General features: G+C 40.2%; 1 protein-coding gene across 1 annotated transcript in view; it reads left to right on the top strand.

Moving 5' to 3' along the window:
• Positions 1-869: 869 nt before the first annotated feature.
• The window catches only part of usp43a (ubiquitin specific peptidase 43a), a 61805-nt gene continuing 38026 nt past the window's right edge, over positions 870-24648 (top strand). The window contains exons 1-3 of the mRNA XM_034588030.1: positions 870-951; positions 5253-5356; positions 20632-20724. The gene's annotated coding sequence lies outside the window, so the exon portion shown is untranslated. The remainder of the gene's footprint in view (positions 952-5252; positions 5357-20631; positions 20725-24648) is intronic.

Below are 24648 nucleotides of genomic sequence, written 5' to 3' on the forward strand. Positions count from 1 at the left end.
ATGGTAGCCAGTGTGTTTAAAATGCAGAGAGAGAGAGAATTAAATTCACCTTTAGTTGAATGATAGAAAAAACATGTCTTCAGTGTGCGAAAATATGAATTGCTAAATCACATAGACTGTATATAATGATGGGAAATGAATCTCCACTTCCTCTAACTATCCAGAAATGAAGTCAAAATATACCATATATGGAACAGACCCATTTGGGGCTGATGACATCATTTGTCATTGTGTTCTGCGCAGTGGCGATAGGCTGATCAAGTTCCTGCAAATACATGACCAATCGCTTCAGTCCCAGCTGTCAATCATCGTATTTCACCTAATTTTTATAGCATAAAATAACTGATTAAAACCGAACTTGATTTGAAAGGAACACTTGGTCATACATCAGTGTTATAAGAACCGCAAATGACACCATCTCTGTGAAAAATGTATTTGACCTGTACTTTGACTTTTTAGTTTGGTCCATGTCCCATCAGCAATGTGGAGGAGGTGGGATTTATAACCTGTGCTGCAGCCAGCCACTAGGGGGCAATTGAGATATTTAGGGAGCCGTCATGTCGTCCATCGTTATATCCAAATTATGTCTCATCAGACATCACATACGCCATTAACCTTTGTCTCAGATAAGAGATGTCCGTGATCAGCCCCCTTGAGTGACAACTATACGTGACTATTTCCTACTATAATTACTTTAAATATACGTTCCTTGTGTCTCTGCTTCCTGCCCCGTCCTAATGTGTTTCACCTGAGTCTCATTACCTCGGCCCTTATGTGTGTTCAGTCCCCGTGTTTCCCCTCTCAGTTTGTCATTTTGTCTCTGCAGCTCCCCCGGTGTTACATCGTGCTTATACTCGGTTCCCTCCTGTTTCCTTGAGTCATTCCAGTTTGAATTGCCTGTTTTTGTCTCCGCTTCTGCATCTGCCCGCCTGCCTGCCAGCTGGAGCACCTGTAAGCCGGGTTTTCCAATTAAAATCCTCTTCACTGCTAGGGCTGGGCGATATGGAAAAAAAATCTTATCGCAATATTTTCTGATCGTTCCGGTCACTTTAACCCGGATTTCCTGACCCTCTCGTTACGTCTCTTGTTGTGTAGCAGGTTTAAACATGTGTCTCATAAACTCTAGAAAATCTAACAAACACAAAGTAAACGTCAGTCCTGTTTGTGTCCTAATAACTTGTGATCAGTGAGGGTGTTTATTGTTAAAGTGTAAAGTGAGCGCAGGTCAGAGGGGGAGTGAGGACGAAGCAGACTCCGACAGAGACACAGGACGACTAGACCTTTAATGTGCGTCTGTCCTGAAGCATCTGTGTTATAATTATTCAGTGGTGGAAACCCGCTGAAACTGTGAATATAGCTGAAAACATGATAATGTTCAGTCACTGCATAGATGCATAGTCATCCTCCTCTCTGCAGGAGCCCAAACATTAACACATGTGCTGCTACTCCTCGTAACTCTATTCCAGCCACATGATTGGTTTGGCTCGGCGCTATGCTCGTTATCATTGGCTGTTCGTGTTGTCCGTCAAAACATGGACGTTATATCGACATGTCTTAAATTTCGATCGAGGAAAGTTATATCGCGATAATTATCTATATCGTTTTATCGCCCAGCCCTATTCACTGCACCCACCTGCAGTGTGTGTCTGCGTTCGGGTCTTGAAAACCTTCAACCTTCACACTTTTTATATTTAGCATTTAAAACGTTACACTGGTGTACGTTGTGCCTGATGTATTTCATCGCTTTGGGATTCTTAGAATCTGTCAGATAGTCCATTTAATGCTGAGAACACATTCAGTGCGGTGCTGCAAATGACATCTCTGAAAATGTGAAAAGCTGTCTGCAAATGTTGAGTGCACTTGAGTACTTGTCATTCTCTTGTCCTTGTTGTGACAGTGCTTAAAAAAGTGCTATTACGATCCTCAGGTTGAGTTTTTGTATTTATTTTAGAATGCACTGAAGTGTGCACATAAGACATTGACATGGTGCCAAAAACTCTTTTTTTCCCAGCCATTCTGTGAGTGATTTTAAAAAAAAGATCCCACATGGTATGGTGGAATGCGGTCAGCGTTTCCATGGTGATGCTTGTGAGCGACTCTTGTCTCAGAGGGTCTGAGGATTGTTCTCCATTGTCCTCCAGAGAAGAGATGAAGAAAAGAGGGTGAAATTGAGTCTGCCACAGCTCAGCTTGTGATATGAAAAAGGGACACGACGCAAAGATGTGAAAATACAGAACAATGGCATTTAAAAACACAATTTCTATGGTTTAATTTACTTTGTTTATATTCATATAGAGTAATAGAAATTATTTGAATGAATCTATTTTGTAGAAAAAAAAAAATTCAAGTGAGCTTTAAAACTCATGATTGTCAGAGATCCAACACAGAATCACATGCAGTCCATCCAAGATTGAGAAAATCTATTCATCACTTGGTCCCAATGAGCAACCTTTCCAATGTCTTTAGCTCACTCTGTCTTTCTAAACAGCCCATTAAGAATTGTAAATGTTGTAATTATGTTTTTGTGTTCATACTGTTCAGCTACACGAGACATCTATTGCACTCTTTGAGGTTTTCTTAGTTTTTTCCCCTTAATAGGGTATATTTGTCCTCACTCTTGTTGAGGGTTAAGGACAGAGGATGTCGCACCTTGTTAAGCCCGATAACATTTAACGATTTGTGAATATGGGCTATAGAAATAAATATACTGCTAACGTTTGCTCGGGGGCAGAAGCACCTGCATCCGTCTGTTATTTCTTACTTTATCTCTGCTTTTTCCTCTAAATGCTGTCACTCTTATCTTACTCTACATCATGAGTAAATAGTGATCCCAGCAAACAGCAGGTGTAGCTGCCTCTTCTCCGCTCTGTTGTGTTAACTCTTGGTGTCATTGCAAGACACAGCAGCACTAATTGTGGATTTTGTCTCGTGGTTTCTCCTTGTAAGAGTCCAGTAGTATCGCTATTGAATTTGTGGTGATTTAAAGGAAAATTGGCTTTATATTGTGATTTTATCCACTCAGTATAGAGGCAAACACTAAAGGTAAGATAAGGCCAAGTCTGGAAATGGGCTGAGGAGAAGTTTGCAAACAAACTGTCTGACATGGTTTCTGGGCTTTGAGCTTTTGCCTCATTAAATAATCTGGAAAGTGCCATCCTCGGAGGGATTTTCTGAGATGCCACCACGCAGGTAATTGTTCAAAGTGAATGCAGAGATGATTAGATTTGGTTTGAACAACAGACAAACTTCTGCAAAGTTGGGTCGTCATTACTTCCAAAGGCATGATTTGAGACCAGCACAGAAAGTCTCATTCCCCCAGAGAAGGTACAGAGAAGATCAACAACTTGTCATCAACATACTGGATAATCTCTCACGAGTGAAAGTTTGAAACCCCATCCTGAAGCAATGCAACAGGTTAAAAAGTGATCCTTATTGATATCCCCAAATTTCAATGTACAGAATCAACACGTTAATCTCCCTGGGAAGAGGATGCAGTGTGTTTCACACAGATAGATATCATAATGACAGTTACACAAAATTGTGACAAATGATTGTCAGTCTAAATAAGCCGTAGATCTTGTCTCTATTCTTATTGGTTATATTAGTGAATGCATTACTACACTATATAATGTCATGTTCTGACTTCATAGACATAGATGATTTTTGCAGTCTATATAAGCTTCAGGTTGTGTCTGTAGTACTTTAGAGATACCTTGAGAAGTGCATTTTTGAGCTATGCATGATGTCATTTTCGGACTTCTTCATGACATCACTGCAGTTCTTCTTGTTCTTTGTTGAGTTGTGTGCAGTCCTCTTTGTCCCACTGTCACTTCCTCTCACACACATAAACATATAGACCCATATGTCACATTCAGACTTACCATCAGCTGCAGTGGGAGAAATCCCACCTGTGGCCCATTAAAAGATTCATAAAGTGTTTACCATCCTTGGCAGGCAGGTAGACCAGCATAAACTGTATCGGTTTTGCGCTGTTCACGTGACAAGCAGGCAGGCAGAACATGGCGCTACAACAGCCCTACCTGTGTAAGAGTGTACTGTGCGTGTGTCATTAGAGCAACAAGAAGACACTTTTCACAGCAATTTAGCTTGTCATAGCAGAACAACATAGGTGAAACACATTCAATTATCACTGGTTCAGTTCTGTCAAGTGCCCCAGTAAATCAGTCTGCAAGCCCGCGTGTACGAGACCACGGAGCCAGCTCACCTATAGAATTATTTTATTATGTTATTAATTACACCTGCGCAAATGCTGCTAAATCGTGCAAAGTTTTCTGCTACAAAAATGGTGACGCTGCAGAGCTCGATTTATGGCTGATGCCTTTGAACACCCCATCGCAGTCTGTGCCCGTTGCTCTGCCGATAAACACATTTTTACACCCCTCTGGTGTGTTCTTCACTTCACACGACACCGCAGCACTTGCACATACAGTGACTCACAGCTTGTGTGTGTTTAATCAGTCATTACCTCCTAGAGTTAACTGACAAGATAAAGATTCAGCAATCTTTTGTGCTGTTTCCCCAAGTCATTTGTCCATCTTTAATTCATTGCCATCATGCTTTCATTCTTAGGTTTGTCTTAAAAGTCTTTCTGCTCTCCTGCTGCGTCCGACACAGCATGCAGGCCATCGCAGCGATTTAGTTTATTCAGCAGATATCAGCGTGGCACTGAGGACGGCTGACACAAAAATCCAATCTGTGCTGAATGTTCTGCTTTTTACCATTTAAACTTTACTTCTCTCACAGGTACATAGCATACCTCCCTGCTCTAACGTTTTATTTGATTTTATTTACCCAGACACTTGCACAACTTATGCTTTTGATTCACTTCAACCTGCCACACAAATATTTTATTTTTTCTTCTCTGCCTTCAGCTGTGGTGAAATCTACTATTCAGAGTTTTGCCCTCTTTCTCTGAAGTTCTGATTTATCTTCTCCTGTGCAACAAAACAATAACAATCTTATGTCAGTTACATATCAGGTTCCTGAAATGAATTTGGGCAAAGGGAATCAAATAAATAAGGATTCACTGTGCATGCAGCCTGAACACATTTCTAAATACAAAATCTGTTCTGCTGCAGCTTAAATTGCATTTAGTATTCTCGTGCCTTTGTAAATATAAAACTGGGAATGATAATCTGATAATGATAATATGTGTCTTTGCAAATAATTCTTAAAAGTTGAAGTAAATACCATGTGTTTATATTTTTTCCCTTGGGTTAATTTATCTGCAGGGACCCAGTCCAGTGGAGGATTCTTCCAGTCCCAGTTCAGCCAGCACACAGCAGCCTCGGGGTCGACACAGTTTTGTCCAGGAACACTTCCAGGCTCAGTACAGGTGAGAGGGACATAAACAGCTCAGACGTTTCAGATGTGTGGTCTTAATGGCTGATTGTCCATCGTGTGGTGGACATTAAGTGTCATACTGGTGTTTTATCGTCTGCATAAGGAATTTCTGTCAAACGCTAATAACTCAAAGCTCAGAGTAAAAAGTAAGATGGAGACAATTGAAGAACTATCCTCATCAATTATGCAGCGTGCACGTGATTCCACTGGGCACTTTAACTAACGCCCTGAGGTTGCGTTTGAATAAACCAAGTACAATACATACCGTAAAAAAGAGAAAAGGTATTCAGCCCAGGTATTTTCTCTCCTGTGGATAAGAATCAGTAGCTTGAGAAAGTAGGTCAGACAGGCCTGCAATGGATTCAGGGGGTTTATCTTTAGAAATGGCTTCTGGGTCTCTTTGCTTCATTCACAGCTGAAAGTCAGAGACATGGGTTCTCAAGTTTGATAGACCCTCTAATGGAACTGACTCTAGACCTTTCAGGAACCTTGTCGCCACACACGGCAGAGGATGTTTATTCAACCCTACGCTCTTGTCTCTCATTTGATTCCTCAACAATTTCAACAAAAAAAGATGGTAAATCCAGGAGATAAGGTTGAAGTCAAGTTTTCAGCTCAGATTTAAATGTGATCAATCAATGAGATGATTAGAAATGACAAAAATTGAAACAACAGTTATTCTCTTGTGCAAAGACAAAATGTAAGCAAAGCTAAATTCAGCAAAACTTTTAAGCCTTTTTTACTATGAACATTTTTCACATTTTATGAACATTTTAGAGGCAGAGTATTTTCAAAATAATCAGCAATCTAGTAGTAATAACTAGAAAATGTTTGAAATATGTAGTCATTATAGACCCTGTTTTTCTATCTGCTGTAACTTGTTGTAACACAACATTAATATGAGTATTGCTAAACGCCAGGCAATAATCCATTTTTTAGATGCAGATAAATCAGGAAAAACAATCAAATCATGACTTTAGAATTAAACCTTTTTTTAATTTTCCCGGCTAATTTGCTCAGTGTTATTTGTACTGAAACAATTTCATCTTCATGAAAAAAATCTGACATGTTTAGGGGGCCTGATATTTATGAGTGTGTGCAATTTGGTGCAATTGGTGTCCAGATCTGCTGGATGTAAATGTGTAAGACTGTTGGGCCTTGGCGGTATGAACTCTACTGAGTGCCGTTCCAGTTCGTGAAATGTGGATGAATCGATCTGCTCATGACGACCAGCTGACGACAGGTGTCTCCAGCTTGTCCGAGTGACAAACTGTGTCTGTGCTCGCTCAGCTCTCTGGACTTTTAGTGAACCGGTTTAAGCGTCTGTTTGCAGTCGGCTCTTAATTCAAGTTGTAGATGAGCTTGTCAGTCAGTTTGTTGGAGTAGACATTTCCCCTCATCACCACCCTGCTGTGTCTGACATTAGGACCAAACAAAGTTTGTCCTCTAGCTTGTTTCAATTAAATTCCTGTCGTTGTTTCAGCCAGGCGGCAAATAGGAAAAGGTTCATTTGTTTTTATGTTGAGTAGAGAAGTTTCTAAAATGGAAAATAAAGCCTGACCTAAAACAGGCACGACTTTTGAACATGCATGAATAAGTAAATACATACACACCCATAAACACAGTAAATCATGCGTGAATTCACAATGTAAATGCCAGATGTAATTATTGATACACTGTTAAAGGCTTAATGTTCTTTACTTATCCACTTACTATCTGGTTGATTCAGCAGATTGTGTTACACTGCCGAAGGAAAATTGTTTACCAGCTCAAAAGAGCATTTTTATAACACACAAATTAATTTTAATTTTCAAATTAAAGTTATCAATTGTGATAAATCCTTTTTCAGTGTAGGCAATGTTGCTGTTTTAATGGATGCATTTTAGTACCATCAGTGATGTGCATATAAGCCCCTAAAATAAATGTGTGTTAAGTAAATATTCTTAGCAGCCTGTTGACAACAATACATTTGTGCAGTACTAATCAGTCAATCACTTTTTAAATTTTTGCCTTTCAGAATTATCAGTTTTATAAAGAGTCTTAAAGGGACTTTGACATTTAGCTAAAACAGTGAGTTTCTTAAAATCTAATGAATAAGTACAACTTTTCTCTCAAATCAGCCAAACCTGTTTTTACTTAAACTGCTTCAACTTTAAAAGTAAATTTTACTTGCCACGTTTAAGTTGAAACGACTTAAACATAATAATAATAATAAATTGTGTATATAGGCGCCTTTCACAGCACTCAAGGTTACTTTACAAGGCAGACATAAAAACAAAACAAAAAATAAATAAAAATACAATGAACAGTGAATAAAACATTATGTAGGCTGGCAAAATGGAAAACTTAAGTAAATTATTCCAAATTTTAAGTGAAAGGACATGTAAAGTAAACAAAACTTTATTTAATAATTTATTTAATTAACTTTTCCAAGGCAATTGTGTCTATGGATTTCTTAAAGTAAAATCAACTTGTCAGATTTCACAGTTAAAATTTAGTTAAAAATGTCCCTGGGTGTGAAGTGATCATGTCCCTCACAGGCACAGAGTCACAGCCACACCAGAGCGTACACCTGTTGTGTTTGGGTGAGCACAAATAGTCGACTTGCAGCGGTTTAGTCCGGGAGCCAATCAATAAAAAAGGTCAGCCTGCGACACATGTACTGTATTGACCGGCTCACTGCAAGATTAACCAGCCATTCAATCGTGGGATTAGCCCGTTCCCTCACTGAAGGATGATGAATTGAATGTTTAGAACTGGACTGTTTCCCTGAGGTAGGCTAAACGCTCTTTTTCTCTCTCTCTCTCTCTCTCTTCCCTGTTGTCTCTCACACTGTTCTCACACACACACAAACAGACACACAAACACCTGAGTGTTTATGTGTCATTATCAGATTAGCTGCCAGTTAATTGGCTGATTAGAGCAACAACACTTGGGGGAAATTTTCACAACACAAGTCCCTGGAAGCATCTACTGCATCTTTAAACAGCTCACACACACACACACACACACACACACACACACACACACACACACACACACACACACACACACACACAAACATCCTGTTCTTTTCCCCAGACTTACTCACACACCTGTTTCCCCACATTTAACCAATGTCCCCTCTCCTCCTTTTCTTTTCATGAACAATTCAGTCTATATTTAGAGGGGCATTTCTTTGTGTCTCTATTATGTGGCTGTGAGTGCAGATGAGGTAATGTCTTTTTTGTCCTTTATGAGACCTGCTGTAATGAGCGCTAGACGCCCGAACCCCTCCCTGTCCTGCTCTGTGTGTGTGTGGAGAGAATAAATAGCTGTATTTGCTACAATCACGCACATTTATACAGCAGAGAGACGTGTATGGCATGTTTTTACACACACACACACGATCATTACCGAGGTGGTGTAATTAGCGAACATGCCTCTGCATCCTGGCACTGCTTTGTCTCTGCTGAAGAGGCTCTGTGCTGAGGCGTGATCCCTCCTGAGGCTGGTAGGGACACTGGAGACGCTTCATAATGGACTAGTGATGGACCACAGGTCATCTGTAAGACGCTCACCATCACATATGGGTTTATAGAATGCAGAGCCGTTTCAAATAGAACAGTGTGAAAAGCACCAGAATCTTCTTGTTTGATGTTTGTTAGGCTGTTGACGTAGGCGGCGCGGTACAACATGCTGTAAACTTTGGAGTACTTTATTTTGTGTGGATCATATTGTTGGACTCACAATGGATTGTTTCGGTGACATGCGGTGTCTTACTACACTATGGGTTTTGTTGATTTGATGTATATGAAATCAAGTTGGAGACAACAACCTGCTTTTCTCTAATGTCTGCAGTAAATTACAAATTAATGCAAACAGGCGACATTAGCTCTCTAATGTGAGAGAATACTGTTCTGTGATCAGATGTTAGAAGAGATATCACTTCTACTTAGGTATCATCTAATTGATTGATTGATTCGATTTTTACCTTTCGCACTGCTTGACTTGTTTGGCCTGACTGCCTGCCACTGGATAGTTTATTTTTTTTGTAGTCAAATTGATACTGACTGATTCTGCCCCATGTACAATGTTTGGCCCTTTTGAAAACACTTATTGGACTTTTGATTTATGCTATGGACAATCTTGTGTTTTGTACATTTAGTTTTTTGTCTTTGTTTCCTTTTGTGTCTCTCTTTCTTTACTTTCTGTCTGTGTCTTTTTTCCCTCCTTTGTTGAATTACGTTCCCCGCCTTTATTAGATTCATGTCGTGTTTACTTGTGTGTTTGATCCCTTTGTTTCCTCTTCCTTGTTGCCAGTTTGTCTGGTCAGTTCCGTGTGAGTTCATCTGTGTTCATGCCAGTGTTCTTCCTCCTGTATTTACCCTGTTGTGTTTTATGACTGTGCTTTTTGACTTTTTTCATACCACTACCTTTCTTACAGTCATATGCCTAAATGAAAGACTTTGTGTATCAGTCCTTGTGTGTCTTCTGTATGTGGATCCTCACCTGGACATGACCGATACAGCAGAACCAGTAATAGTGTATCTTTTATTCCACCCACTCTTCTTCCTTGTTGGTAAAAACTGGCGCCTACGTTACACACACTGCAAGTCTAATTGCCAACAGTTTGGCTGTTATTCCAGTGTTTTAATAGTAGCAGTGAATGTAGCCTTGAGTCATTCAGGAGTGCATGCGTGTGTGTGTGCGTGCGTGTGTGAGAGTGAATGGGAGGCAAACATTGTGCAGCTCTTTGGATAAAAGCAGAGTGTAAACATCCTATATGACATAAATGCAGGCAAATTACCACACTTATTAACAGCTCCCTCTGGAGCCACAAACGCTTTAAACAACTTTTTAAACTCCTAAAAAGATCTGTAAAAAGACTGATGTAAAGTCCAAGGAGCTAAACCTACTATGACATACAAGGTATTAAAAACATCCTAGTGTGTACTCAAGGTTGATGTCTTGTAAAAGTAAGTGTAAAAATGTATTTACATCTGACCAAGGAAGCTTTATCGTGGTGAGAACATTTTGTTTCCATGTCCGACCCCACTTTGTTCTTTGTACTTTGTACTCTGAACCTCAGTCCAGACTCATCCTCTGGTACATCTAAGTGCATTTGTTCTTTGAGCCATATACTAAAGCCCTGACACTAACATTAGACATACTGTAGCAGATCTTAAAATCCTAAACCTGAGTGGTCTTGTCTGAGTGAAATGTTTGTATCGCATCATTGACTCCTAACTTTTAAAGGAAACTCAGTCCGGATTGGATATAAATTTATGTCTGATCATCAGTTGGGAAAGATGACATTTTGTATTTTTTAAATTCCAATTTTCAAGTTAAAATCACGTAAAACACTATTAACCACTCTAAACATACAAAGTAATCACTCCTTTGATTCACACCTCACCACTAAGTGTGAGTGTTGAGAGCAGTGAACTGGTCTTATTATTCCAGCTGTTTTCTCCTGCTGTTTCCACGAGTCGTTACCGGTGGTAACAAGCTTATCGTGTAACTGGAAACCTGAAACTGTGGGACCGCAGGATTAACCTGAGGGGGGCTGAGATGAAGAGTGGGTGTGTGCCTGGTTGAGATGGAGTGAAGAACCGAGAACCATGTTTTTTTTATTTCTCTTTATTTCTTTTTCAGAATGTTTATTCTGTATATCTATATTAATGCTATTTCCCAGCCCCCAAGTCTTTAAAAAGCTTGTTTGCTCATTTGAAACGATTAATTTTCACATCTCCAGCCCATTGATTGTTCTTCGTTCTTCGATAAATAGTCTAACCCTTGTTTCAGCACTAGTTTTTTATAATTAGTATATTTTTCATTTTGGTCTTTTAAAACTCTGTGACTCCTCACTAAAGAAGCACACATGCATGTACTGAAACCTTTACTCACATACTTATGTTAAATACGGTTTGTCCTCATTTCTAAACAGTACATTTAGCTCAACACGTTTGTTCTGCTTCTGTCTCCACCGTTTTTCTGCCGGTTGCTGCTGCAAACAGACGATTTCACACCACTAGAATGATTTAGTTTAGTCTTATCTCATCTTACAGAGCATATCATTACATAATATATATTTTCTCTGAGATACCGAGGACAAGTTCTCTTTAAAACCATAGTTTCTGAACCTTTAGTTTTATATTGTGTAACATTTTTTCACTATAAATCACTGCATTGGTTTGATGTCTGGTCAGTAAATGTATGTACCACTGTGGGACAACAGCTTCTTCCGTAGCAGCCTATACAGGGTTGTTAGTAGTCAGACACTACATTATTGTCTACATCTTGCATATACATATATATTCCCTCCTACTTCATAGCTTCATGAATATATTAAGCTCCTTAAACTTTCTCACCTGTTCTCCATTCCTCACCATATTTAATTTTTTGTAGCACTCAACTTAATCAGAATTAAATTATTCAAACTCATTATTCAACTCTTACTGTTTAAGTGTTTATTACTTATCAGCAGTTTCTCATTAGACCCTGACTGATTTATCAGCTGAAATCAGCCTCTCACAGACAAACGTGTTAATGTTTGCCAATATGAAATCAAAGAAAACAAAGCAAAAAATACTTTGGCTTTTGAATATGATGTTATTAAATAGTTTGTCCTTAAAATGTTTACAATGACCAATACAATGTTTACAAAAATGTTTACAATGCAGAATAGAGTAAATCTTACATTAAAAAAAATCATGGTTCTTATTCAAGTTCGATATGATATGTATTTGTGTTTTCTTTTTATTTATAGTTATTTATAATGAAATTTATGGTTAATCTGTAAAATACCAAACCTCAATTACATCTCTTTGTGTTAAGGGTTTGATAATGATATCTTGAGAATCACTACAGATTTTCCTTTTGACATATGTTTATTGACTGATCACATTTTTTAAATCTTAAATATCATTGTATCGTCATCTGTCGGGTTCTTGTTTTTTATTCCAAGAACTAAACCAAGCCCCATCCACTCCACTGCAGAACACATCACACACACAAGTTGCTCTAATTGAAACAACAGAGTGTTGATTTGTCTCTGAGTTCTGAGACAGCGTGACTCACTCACATTTGATAAATAATGGACACAGACTCTGTATGGTTTGGACTTTGTTATCTCTCCTTCCTCAGTGTGTTCTTCACATTGTAGTCTCATCTCATTAGTCTGCAGACTGAGTTCAGTCTGCACACTGAATAAATCAGAGCAGAGACTCATTCCTCTTCTTTTTTCACTCTTTTACTCTTGACCTCCTCTTAGCTGCATGTAATTATTTGGTGGAACTGGAGTCACTTTGCCTCTAAATGTGGACTAACAACATATCCCTGCTGTGTCTAATTTTTGTTCCTTTTGTTTCTGGCTGCATCTACGTCTCTCTCTGGCCTGCCCTTCTCTCTCTATCTGTATCACTTGGTTGGTCCATCTTTCTTCCCTTGTTCTCCTTCCTGATTCTTTTTATATCTCACAGAGATGCTCTTCAGAGGCCTTTGGTGGAGTTGTCTGATCTGAATAAATGTTTGCGATTAGAGCCGGGGCTGTCTTGTGGTTTGGGCTGCTGATGTGGGAGCCGGTGCTCTAGTCACTGCGCTGTGCCGTGGCGTTTAAATGAGTCTTTGTCAAAGCCTCCCGCCCTCCCTCCTCCGTCTGTCACTCTCAGTTTGCAGCATCTATTTTTAATGGCACAGGAGACGTGCAGAACGCACCGGCATCCATCTAGGCAAACAAGAATGTTGTGGGTGGGTTTTTTTCCCCATCACAGTGGTTTGTATTTAGATGCAGATTCAGTGTGAAATGATATACAGCTAGTGTAATGCAGTGTAAATGGTTTGAGACAGAAACTCTAGTAAATTATGACTTGGAGATTGAGCGATCTTTTGAAATACATGCAAGTGAGGAAATCCCATTGTTTATTTTTTTTGTCCCTGGAAAGTTGCGCTGAGAGCTGAAAACAATCAATATTTCAGAAAGCAAAGCTCAAAACCTTTTAAAAGCTTCTTATGCAAGAACGAAAACTGATATCCAGTACGACACTTCCTCTCCACCAATTATATGTTTTTATACCGGATTCTTTGAAGGCTCGATACATCATAAAAAAAAAGTGCAGACTCCATCTTATCTTCAAAGATGTTGTGCACGGTCTCCACTTTACCCCAAAGATGCAGCCAGGTTGGGATGTGCTCGCGTCTTCCTCTCAGAAGCATCGGCCCACTGCTCACAGAAGAGTGGCTGCAGAAAATATGGCCCGACATTGACCTTCCTCACTTTGATTTCTGACTCGTTGCACCACCCACAGCGCTTTCTACAGGCCCGGCCTCACTCCCCCCACTCCCCCACCCGCTGATACCACCTGCCTCCCTGCAGTAGCAGACTTTGAAGTGGGCGCTGGCCAGTTAGTGCAGAACATTATCGAGTCATTACCACAACTCTTTGATCTCGTTCTCCCTTTTTGTTTTGCGAAGGCTGAAGTCATTTGCGCAGATTTGTGTTGATGGGATTTTTTTGTCCATTAATGCAATACACAGTGTTTGTGAGGAAGATCTTCACACACACTGGTCTTACACATTAAAAGCATGAAACTCCTGCAAAATGTTGCTAGAGTTGACTCTAAATTACGTTTTAATTCATTCATTTTTATTCATTTTTGTCTGACAGTAACTGCTCTCACAGTGCACAACGTCATGTGTCAAAATCCTCATTGATTAAAGCTGTGGGTTGCTCTGTATTTATTATGTGAGTTCTGCCGTTCACTCACTCACAACATTGCCTCCAAAGCAGTTCCAGTGTTGTAACAGAGCACAGAGGGGCGTCACTATCAGCTGACTGGTGATGCATCTGGCTATTGACGACCCTCACTGATCGATTTAAAAAGCCTTCAGCGGCCCCCGTCCCAATCCCTTACTACACACAGTATGTTTAATCATATTAATGATTTGGTCCATTAGTATTTATTGCTGCTTTTTTAATTCCTCCAGCAGAACTGGCAGAACCCTCCTCAGAACTCGATGAGGATGAGTCACGCAATCGTGTGAATGCCTCTCCCAGCACTGCACACCAAGAAATGATGAAGCAATTAAGCGAGAGCAAGAATGCATGAGAACGAAAGCATGAGAGATAAAGGAAATGAGAAAGAGCGACTGAGTGAAAGAGAAGCAGCTCAAATGTTTCAATTCACCCGCTTGCTAAAACGCTGCTTTGGGTTTTCGTTTTTTCGTTGTTTGTTCTACACTGAAAAACGTGGATGTAAAACCAAACTGTTGCAATGCAGACGTCTGCCGTCACCACTGACACATGTCAACGTGCTCAGGTAACTGCTGTTACTTATTCAACGAGCTGACGTGAACCCATTTATCACCCAGTTAATTAGTCAGTTAGTTTCATCCAGGAAGGAGGAAACTTAAGTATGAAGGTGACACCGAGAATGTTCCTAAAGTGAATGTGAGAGAGTGCGTGTTTGTGTGCGTGTGCGCGTGTGCGTGTGCGTGTGTGTGCGCGTGCGCGTGAGTGAGAGAGTCTCATCAGCCACTTTAGCTGAGTTAATTTCCCCCGACAGGACGTAGTATTTTCTGATAGAGAGAGATGAGTGCCCTCCAATCCACGGCCAGTGACCCACTGATTGACAGGCGAGCAGAAGAAGATTAACTCTCTGGGCTCTGTCAGTGTCAGTGTCGGGAGGAAGACTGACGTATGGAGAACTGTGACGTATGCACCTCTTGGTTTGCTGGGGTTGTGTTTAGGTGATAGTGCCAGTGTGTTTATTGACAAAATTAAATTATCTTTACAATTACAGTTTACTTCAACGTGGTTAAAAGACTCCTTGACATCTTGACTTCTACACCTTTGACACTGCTTTCTCATGACGAGACATTTGTTTTTGTTTTTGTGTCCATCACATGTTAGAAACCTCATCATCACCCCAACGTTTTACTATATACTAATATGAGTCACATATTTTCTTAGGAATACAGGTATAACTAATAACACAAGGTGTGCCAGTCACAGGGCATAGAGACAACGTCACACTTTACTCACTTACTTTCTTTACAATCATTGTATTGATAATTGCTCCAAAAGTTCTGAAGTCGGATGCGCCTGAGGCCGGCTGATGAATGGTCAGTGATGTTTTACTACAAACAGTCGATGCTATAAATATGTATTCTGCACACTGGATCATTCATCATTTACAGCGGGCCGCAGGGAATTAATTTAGTGAAGAATTGATTCATACACAATTTTTGGGGGGCTTAAGAAATCCATCAATAAGTCTGCTGCTGCTGTTTGCTGTGTGTTTTTTAGTTTAGCTATTCCTGGCTGAAAAACATGTTGGTACTGAGAAGATCGTGAAGATTTCTTTGTGCTACGAGGATCTGCCTTATGGCACCAGTATTCATTTGCGACTTAATGCGATCAACTGCGATGAAAATAGTGGTTGATAATCTACTTATCACTGCAAAAACAAGACTAAAACTACAACTTATCAATAAAGGAGATGTTTTAGTGAAAAGTCTTATTCAACACCCTGTATCTGGGAAATCAAACATTAAAACACAGTTTCCTCTGCTGCCCAAAATATCTGTTCAGAATAAGATTTTGCTGCTTGATCTCTTTCACTGCTGTTAAAAGAAAAACTCATTGTTTTTATATGTATGTCTTGCCAGTAAGGATGTTATCTGAGATTGTTCTTGGAAGAATCAGATTTCTGGATTAGGTTAATCCACAATCCACTGAGAGACAAGAGGCGGCAAAGAAACAAAAGCCGATTTCAGACACGGCCTGGGAAAAAGTCTGGGTAGAGACCGGAACCAATTCTTCGGACTTTACTCGGACTTTGCCCTTCAGACATGCAAAACACAGCGAGAGGTTTTCTGCACAGACACGTTTCACAACAGCAACAAATCCTCTGCATTATTCAATCGAAAGGTGGAGCAACTGTGTGCAGCAGGCAGAGACAGGAAGTGATGTGTAAGAGCAGAGAAAGTTCTCACGCGAACATTTGCATTCAGACATGCACCTCCTCCGGAGTTCATTTCTGCAGTGAAGTGATGGAAATAAAAATGTTTGAGGAAAATTTGATTAAAATATCAGTGACAAAAACTAGACTAAAATGTAAACTAAGATATATCAAATGCCTAAAATGTAAATAAAACTAATACATTGTATACATCGTTGTGAAGATATAGACTAAAATAAAAACCAGTTGCCGAAATAAGTGTTTGGCAGCTGTAAGAGAAACTAGATGAAGCTGTCATTGTATGTTATTAATGGTAACATGAACCAATCCAATTGAAGCAGTTACAGTATCTACAGTTATGAAACCTCAACAATTTAAAACTCATATCCTCAGTCGATCTTTTTTTAAAGTTACATGGTATAGGTCTGTCTCTCCACCTCCATCCATCGCTGTCTGCTCAAACTGTTTACACAGTGAATAAGGTCATGAGTACAGAGACTCAACACTCAGGTTTCTAAGACTAGAGCATTTAAGTTTTGCAGGGTTTAGGCGGTGCCCAAAAATAAAAACTCAAAATAAAAACAAAATGACAGAAGGCAAAGGTTTGTTCCTGAAACACTAACGCATGTGTGGCTCAGACTTTTGATTGGAGGAAATATTAATACAAATTAAAACCAGTGGAGTGGAGGAATTTGTTCTTCTATCGTCTAATAAACCGAACCCTGCAACAATGTCAGCTCATTCCTGATATTATAACTTCATAGATCACGTTACATTTATCTTTGTCTTCTTGTGCTGCTTACATTTCATCATCTGAATCTCTTACATCATCCCCTGTATTGTGCTGCAAAGCGTCTCAGTTGAGCAGCTTGCAGCATGTTTGTGTATATTTGGTGGTTTAATGAGTATTTGCATATTTTCGTCTGTGTTGAGTTCTGTCAGCCACCGTATGTGGTGTTGCGTATCGGCTAAATGAAAGAGTGATGGTCTTTTGGTTTGACAGCTGAATGGTGTATTCTTGCAGACTAGAAACACTGTGGGCCTCACCACAAAACTTCTTTAAATTATGCCCTGTGTGTGTGTGCGGGGGGGGGGGGGATTGCTGTACGCACATGTGAAGTTCAGGGTTATGCAAAGAGCTTTTGGTGTGTGTGTGTGTGTGTGTGTGTGTGTACAGCCTGTCAGCCTGTTTTGCTGACTACAAACTGGCATCATTAGCGAGCCTGTGGCTGGCTGTCACGGCGCACCAGGCTGAACACTGACAGTGAGAAAACGAACATAGACTTTGAAAACTGTTGTATTGTTTCCAGCGTATTTGTACATTTGACAAGCTTGTTTCTGTCAACATGCACACATGCATGTGCAGACACTGTATTAACGCTGCCAGTGAGAAGAAAACCTCAGGAAGCAACAGTTTCCTCCATGAATCAAATACAAGCAAGAAATAAATATCAATATAGTGCAAAGAATGTACTGCAAAGAGTTAACAAGCTACTGCATATCCACACTTGTTGTTTTTTCTTATTTAAAGTACATTTATATAAGAGTACTAATGAAAAACTGCTACCTCAGCAGTTTCGCGCTTGTTTAAACCAATAAAGGACAAAAGATTTCCCTCTGACGGAGATAAATATACCATGTTTGTTAAGTTACCTCAAAGCTTCAAACAGGAACAGAAAATGCAATGGTTTGTAATGGAAGGCAACTGAATGACAACAAATGATCTCAAATGAGTAATAGGATTACATTCCTACACTGAGAGGATTATGTGACAATAGAACAAACTGAATGTGTTTTTTTCACATGATTGCCATATGAAAAGGTTAGATTACAGATTACAGTCAGGTTTAGGCAAGAACAACAGGTTGTCTGAGGCCAGACTCTGGTCATGGTTTCTTAAGATAAAATAAAAAAAAGCTTTACCCACACGAGGGAATTTCCTTGCATGAAGGGAACCTTTCTGTGGATTAAGTAGTCAGAGCTGAATCTTATTGTATTTGCTCATCCGTCCCTGCACTCTGTTTCAGTGTCAGGCCAATGTTTGTTTCCGTCACACAATCCTCTTTGCAGTGAAGACATGTTGAAGTTTTCCTGAGGAATCTCTGAGACAAGGATTCAGATATTTACTGAATCACAGGTTAGAGCTGTAGAACACCAGTGGGTTGTCGAGCAACAAAACTGTTCGATAGCCTATGGCTGTTCTAATATTATGGCTAGCAGTCAGTTGGCTCAGATTATCATGACAACAGGAGGAAACAGCCAGCCTATTTGTCCAAAGGTAACAGTTTAATTTATTTGTATCACTTTTTATTCAAAACAGAGTATAGTCTAGCCAAGCAGTGGTCATAAAACTGTTTTTATTATTAACTTTGACGGCATGACTTCTCCCCATAAGAGCTTTATTGGACCATATTCCCTGATTTGACCTAATTCTAGATTGTATTATTGTAATGGGTAGTGGTGATAACATTTTTGTCACACGTTTAGTGTTTTTATTCTTTTATTTATTCTTTAGTGACTGTGTTTTTATTTATCTTAAATATTTTTTGGTATTTCACTTGTGAGTTTCTTTTATTTGTCAATCACTTTTGTAACTTAGTTTTGAGAAGTGATATATAATTAAAGACATTATTATTATCGCCCTCCCCTGGTGGCTGGCTGTATTATAGGTCATAAATACTGCATCCTCCATGTTAGTGGTGATTGGACATGGAAAGGTCAAAATACATCTCAAATACATTTTCCTCAAAGATGGCTTCTGTCATTTATGCTAGCTCTTTTCACACTGATGTGTGTCCAAATGCTTTTCCAGTAAGTTTGGTTGGAATGTTTGTATTTGATGCTATAAAAAACGTATATATATTGAAACATCATGATTGACAGCTGAGACTGATTTGTTATTGGTTGAACGTTGGTATCTCTAACACGCCTCCATCCACTGATTGGTCCTGGGCAGACTCTGACTCCCAGCTGACTCTTTGACTTCATTTCAGAGTAGTTTGAGGAAGTGAAGCAGCGTTGTTCATCTTTATATACAGTCCATGGTCATAACGAAATGTACACAGAAAGAGTACTCAAACTGTGTGTTTATGGTAGTAATTCCCTCTGCGAATGTAAATTTGTGTAAATGTAGCAGAGAGTAGGAAACTAATATAGTGATCCATTGGATATTGCAGTGATAATATGTATGTTAACGATGATTGCACTGCAACAATCTATATTCTATTCATTAAAAAAAATGATCACACACACACACACACACACACACACACACACACACACACACACACACACACACACACACACACACACACACACACACACACACACACACACACACACCATGTCCATAAGCAGTATTCGTCTTGTCAGGCCTCCTCTCTGATCAGCTCTCTTCTGCTCAGCTCAGAGATCCTGTCTGTGTCTCCCTCTCCCCCAGCTTCTGCTTTCTAGTTTTTTTTCCAGTTCAACTGTCCTGCTGCCAACCTTCTGTTCATTTGTAATCTGTCCTCCCACTGAGCCCCGCACTTTGTTGTCTTTCTCTTTCTCTTCATCTCCATGTCTTTGCTCTCCTTTTGTTTCCTCTGCCTTTCCAATATCCATTATCTGCTGCCCTTCATTTTAGTATCAAGTCATCTTTGTTCCCCCTTTTTTCCAGTTGAGCCCTTTTCTCGTTACCATTCCCTCTGTCTTAACCTCTCCTTCACCTTTCCTCTCTTTTTTCCTCTCTCTCCATATCACTCCCTCCTTTTCTCCTTCCTAGCTCAGTATGTTCTATAGCACGCAGCCCTTTTCATGTACTGCAGTATCTCACCTGCCTAGGGCAGTGTTCTTTTTTTTGTGCAAAAACATTTTGAACAGCATCCCACCTTTGTTGCTTTGCTTCCCTGTTCCCAGTCCAGATGTCCTCTTTCAGTGCTTGGTTTTCACCACCACCATTTAATCACTATGCAGCACATAAGACAGTTCATTTCTACTTCACATTTACTCAATACTTACAAGAGTACATGTGGGGATTTGGCATTTAGAGACAGCAATGTCTGTCTATCCATCTGTGCAATGTAAAGTGAAAGTTTTTTTTTTTCTATAATGTAAACTCATACCCAAATTGAATAAAGCAGGATAAATTTGGAAAAGGGATGTTTAGACTATCTTAACCTAAGTCAGCTGAGGTCATGCATCCATCCACCCCTGCATGCAAGCAAGAAAGTCCGAGAAAATTCACACAGACATGGGATGAACATGCAAACTCCACACAGAAAGGGCCTTCATGCTGGAGCTGAGGTGATTAACATGTGCTCTCTCTGTCTCCGTCTCTCTTCAGGTCTTCTCTGACGTGCCCTCATTGCCTTAAGCAGAGCAACACCTTCGACCCGTTTTTATGTATCTCCCTGCCGATCCCCCTACGACAAACCAGGTGATGTATAACACAGTCAAACGCATATGTACTAGAACAATTATCTTTTGCTGTTGTTGACCAAACTCGGTTTTTAGGGATTCTTTTATGTTTTCACATCTGTGTATCTGTGGTCTGAGTATATGTGTCGAGCATATTTGTTTAGAATAATTTACCATTCTCTGGTTTATATGGTAAATCTCCTGTCAGGCCCAGAACTGTTTAGACAAGCAAAAGCTTCTCTTAGCTGCTGGGAAGTTGACACTCTGGATGTGTGGGGCTGTCACCTGATATCAGTGATATCCAGTGGATGTGATCATTTCGACTGCCCGATGGAGCAGAATGATTTGCCTCAGTGAATAAGTAGAACAAAGCCATTGATCAAAACAGATGCACCATGAGAGGACATGTATCAGAGGGAAACTTGATCACATGTGTAGCCAAGCATTTGCAGAAGTACACGCTGACTGTTATAGTATCTCTCTCTGTGTGTGTGTGTGTGTGTGTGTGTGTGTGTGTGTGTGTGTGTGTGTGTGTGTGTGTGTGTGTGTGTGTGTGTGTGTGTGTGTGTGTGTGTGTGTGTACGTACAGTAGAGGTGTGAGAACGAATTTCAGGAGTCGAATATTATTTAAATAATGAAAAAAAAATTCAAACACATTCGAACACTGTAACTACTATTGGGACTTTTGTATTTTGTATTTATTTTTATAAATGTGTTGGCTCGCGCTCGGCCTCTATCGCAGATCTGCTGTGGCTCACGGGTGTGTGTGTGTTGTCCCCACGGGAAGAGCGTGGACGCACACACACACACACACACACACACACACACACACACACACACACACACACACACAGCAGAGAGAGAGGAGAAAAGAACCTGCACCTTTACATCTCTGTTACGTATTATACAGATATAGACATTGCAATTCCTGTGAAAGGTAAATGTTGCTAGTATGATGTGAGAATAATTATCAACAGATCATTTTCACATTTTGCTGTGAACCACGTTTGACTCAGGTAGAAAATACAAGACCCCAAATCTCTAGAAGAGCAGTGCATGTGTGGGGTGCTGCTGTATGCAGGATACATGGTAATAATAGGCTAAATTGTATTACAAATTAACATGAACAAAATTTGAATATAATTTGATTATTTCAAATAATATGGGATGATAGAGGAAGATTGACAGGATGTGTCCTCTTCAGTCTCATGTTAGATTTGGGTCACATGATAGCGTTAGGGACCGATTCTCTCTGGTAGATGGAGTCCTGTGTGTGCAGACCCGTTTAGAATGAGTTAACTGTGGGGCATAGTGACCACAGTGCACCCGGTAACCTCAGTGGATTTTGTCCCAAGTAAATCCCTCTGTCTCTATCTTGCCATGAAATATCTAAAAAGAGGAAAAAACAACAAAAAAAAGTTTCTAGTCACTTCACCAGTTTCTGGAATTGCCTTCATCCAGTGCTGGGTGAATCCTCCTATCTTCAAACATGCAGATGCCTCTGCTCTGCATCCTCTCTGCATGGCTTCCGCAGCGCTCACCCTGAACTTGCAACGCGAGTCCTCTGACAGTGTGTGGTCTGTCTGAGCCCAGCATAAAGGGAAATTCATTCAGGTTCATTGTGGACTGCCGGCCTCACACGGACCTAATACACACATACACATGAATACACTCGCACTCGCACTCGCACTCGCACACACGCACACACACACACACACACACACACACACACACACACACACACACAGTGGCCTCATTGCACCGTCCTGCTGCAGCAGTATCCCAGCAGAATGCCTGATAAGTTTGAGGCCCCCAGAGACGCAGCAGGGTCTGGCTGGCAGCGTGGCATCGAGGCCTGGGTGCAGCAGATAATACCAGTATATAGCAGAGAGAGAAAAGATGGATGCTTCTGTCCTCTGTGTTTGCCACCGACCATCGAACTATACACATGCCAGTTTTATAGAACTATTACTTTTAAAACAATTTGAAAACTTTCCTCGGTTGGTTTCTCCTCAGTGACTAATTCAGTGAAGTGAATTAAGTCAGTATGTCTCACTGAGACTGTTTGTAGGTAGCAAAGTGAAACAGGGCAAACAGGCTACCCAGGCTTATGATTGTATGCAACATGGATTCAGAGATTTAACATTATGATTGACCTTGAAGACGTCAATAGAGATTGTGACACTATGACGTTTACGACTACTCTGTCCTAATAATAAGGAATCAAGCTTTGTTGACAAACCAGGTGACTGAGATTGTTACATTCTGTCTGACTATGGTGGTGCCGTTCTGATTTGACGACAATGTGGGATTCAAAACACGGATACACACAACAAAGGACTCAGACTCTAAACCGTCACGAGGCTGCAGTAAACCTGCTTTTTAAGATGACATCTCCATTTCCTGTTCCTCTCGAGTGTCATCCCACAACTCTCATCCCGTTTGATTTCACGTGTCGGTGTCTCCAGCATCTAACAACGTAAACAAAGCTGCTCAGATCCGCCGCCGTCTGCCCTGTCCACCTCCCCACAGCTTACACATTACTCACCTGAATAAAACATGATGGGAAACGGGAAGCAGAGGTGTCAGCACCGTCTTCATTCCAAATGAGAAGGCGTGACCTTACTCGCTACTTATTTTCCTTGATTCTCAGTTTTTTCTTCTGTCCTTTATTCCGTTCACTCATCGCAAACTCGCTTAGTTACAGATCCCGCCCTCTATTTATTTTATTTCCCCTCTTTCCCTCCATTTCTCATTCTAGTCATTTTCACCCTCCCATCACTTACAGGAGGTGTTCACATTGCTGTAAATCCCATAATGTCCCAGCACACAGCAGCGTCCTGTGGGTCAATCAACAATGTTCTGGTTCTGCTTGACATATCTCGTCACACACAAGGGAAATATGAAACACTCCAATGGCGGAAAATGGTTAAATCATCTTCAGATATTAGATCAGACGCAGATGAATCAGTCAGTTTATGCCCATAAAATATGAACAGGAAATCTTTCCCCCAACATTAATTAGTCATTAAACAGATCAACAGTGCCTTTCAAACTCACATTTTATCCAAGGGCTTTTTTTTTTTTTTTTGCTGTTAGGAAGCTGAAACTGTAAACTATGTAGTATGTAAAACTAGAAGAGCACTTAGTAGAGCACATACCTCGTCGAACATTCCCTGTGAATTCAATCAAGCTGCACCAAATGTAACAGACTCATAGATATCAGTTCCCTCAATGTGCCCAATTACTTGTCATCAAGATCCATGAATTATTCCCTTGGAAATCAAAAAAACGCCCTATCCCACGATGTTAAAGATATTGGGGAGAAAAAAAGATTCAGCAGTCTAGTTTTTGTGTAACGCTGCTGACGAACAACCAAATGCACAGGAAAATATGATCCTCTTGGCTGAGGATCAGCTAAGGCTAAAGTCATCTCTTAAACAAATGGAAAACATCATTCTGTTGCTCCTGGTGGACTAATATCCTGCACAATCACATCAGTTTCTTAATAAACTCTTTTTGGCTTTGCTTGATGTGTGCGTCTGTGGTCACACAAACATGTCAGATGTCAACACTATCGCATGCAGAACATTTGACTCGTTTTGGGTTTCCTAACCCAATGCCGCATTCGTTCATCAGCTGACAACGAACCAACACTGATGAAAACATAGCCTCTTAGTTGGAGGAAACTATAAACCCCATTTAACATTGACTGTGGTGTATGTGGATGCTTATGGTTAAGTCCACATGCAATGTTTTTCAGATGACACTGATGAAGGCCACAAGCAGAAACAGCATAATATATTTATACATCATAAGTGTAGCTGGAGTTTTGACCCATTTATCTCCTTGCAGCTTACAAGTGGGTGAGGTTGTGCCAGAAACCTCGATAGTAACGAGAAGCATCTCGTTGTCTACCTTCATCTCCCTGTCCTCCTGCCCC

Source organism: Hippoglossus hippoglossus, chromosome 1 (genome assembly GCF_009819705.1).
Source record: "Hippoglossus hippoglossus isolate fHipHip1 chromosome 1, fHipHip1.pri, whole genome shotgun sequence".
NCBI lineage: Eukaryota > Metazoa > Chordata > Actinopteri > Pleuronectiformes > Pleuronectidae > Hippoglossus > Hippoglossus hippoglossus.